This window comes from Etheostoma spectabile, chromosome 15 (genome assembly GCF_008692095.1).
Source record: "Etheostoma spectabile isolate EspeVRDwgs_2016 chromosome 15, UIUC_Espe_1.0, whole genome shotgun sequence".
Lineage (NCBI taxonomy): Eukaryota > Metazoa > Chordata > Actinopteri > Perciformes > Percidae > Etheostoma > Etheostoma spectabile.
The window spans coordinates 3160984-3162934 of record NC_045747.1 but is presented as its reverse complement, the minus strand read 5'-3'; positions in this window follow the sequence as shown (position 1 = coordinate 3162934).

Genomic DNA, 1951 nt, shown 5'->3' with positions numbered 1-1951 from the left:
ATCTAGGAAGAGAGCATTGATTAAATTAGGTCGTCCTGAAAGAATTTACGCTGAGTTATATTTAAATTAGGAGTGCACTGATTAAAAGTTAGGTCTTCCTGAAAGAATTTACGCGGAGCTACATTTCTTTCAGCAGCAGATAATTGACAGATTAACCAATAAAACATATGCCGTGGGAAACGTGGGAAATAAAGCTTTTTCCGAAGTCTAACAAATTACTGACTGACTGAGACAGAGTTTACACAACCTCAAGTGAGTCAAGACTGTTGGATTATTTTTACCCACAAATGGCATCAATGCTAGCAGGAAACAAACACAAAATATGAAGAAGAATTTTTATTTTCTGATTACTGTAAGCTAATGGAAGATGAAACAAACCAATACCGGTTTATTTGTCAGAAAATAAGCCATTGGGGTAAAGCTCCACAGCACCACGAGTGTATATATTTAAAAACAAGTGGTTTTAGAGGAAGAAAACCCATAGACTTTGGCAGTATTACAGTCATGCTCAGCCCATGAAGTTACACAAGGCCACCTACCTGTATTTAAAAGAATATTGCATTGAACCAGGGAGGATGAGTGAGGGAGGGAGAGAGGGAGGAATATGAGATGCAAAGTGGGTGACAAAGACGGAGGAAGAGCAAAGTGTGTTCCGGTCCAGATGGAGCCTCTGTGGGGATTTTGGGCCGCGTTTGTATGTGTGTTTGTGTGTGTGTGTGTGTGTGTGTGTGTGTGTGTGTGTGTGAAGAGTAACGATTCTGGTACACTGCCATGTGGAGGCTGAGTAGGTGGATTACCTACCCTGGTTCAAAAGGGAAAGTGATGAGTAGGCGGATTTAAGGATTTTGATAGAAGGTGGTTATCATGATGACCGCAAAATGTCAAAATGTTTTGGGGGGGGGGGGGAAAACAAGAACTTAAATATCTTAGAGTTACAACCCTTCAGATTTTCATCAAATCAAACTCAGTTTAACCCAGTTTAAACATAGTTGTATAGTTATGGGTAAACTATTTACATACCGACACATGAGGGATTCACAGGAAATGACAGAACATGTGATTCAGCATTTCCAACAGTAACCACAACTCTCACCAAAATCAACTAGGACTGAAATCTTAAGGATTGTGCCTTTAAAGAGTCATTCAACACTATACTTAAACATCTTGTTTCTGCTGACCTCCATCGATTTTACTTCTCCCCTTGCTGCTGTGATGTACAGGTGTACTTACTGTTAGCTGTGGTTACAGGTGCAAGACCACATTTCTGACCACACCCAACCACACCCACGGTGATGAGGTGTAGTCAGGGGTTAAACAGGCTTGACACTCTTCAAGCAGGAAGGGCGGTAAAACCAACACATTCAAAAATACTAAAAATCTCTTGGTCATGTGCCTCTGACGTTTGTTATTCCCGCTAAAAGTCTCTCTTAGCAACTCTTGATGTTGACGCACAAGGACCGGAGAGTTAGGGAAAGATTGTATCACGGGTTGGGTTACACAGTGTACGTCTCAGTGACATGCGGTACAAGAACGTGATAGTTAAGTTTAGGAAAAGATTGTGGGTGGGGTTATAAAATGTATGTTTCTGTGACACGCGGGACAAGAATGGGACGCAAATGGCACACAAACGCCGGTCTCCTTTGTGAAAGTGCAGTGTTGTTCGACCCATCCACCAACCCCAACCAACCGCCTCACGCGGCATTTCGGTCTTTCATGTTACCAGCTACCATTGCCTCTCTTTATACTGTATCATCTTACAGTGATGCGGTCGAGGTGCGTTCCACGCACACGCTGAAGGGTGCTTTTTGCGTCGTATCGAACGCTGAGAGCCACTGAACGAGTAAGGACGGGTTGGGTAAAACTCTTCTCAATAGCCTGGTGTTGTACTTTTGCTCTTATACTTGCCATCCATCCATCCATCCATCGGGTATCGGGTCGCGGGGCAGCAGCT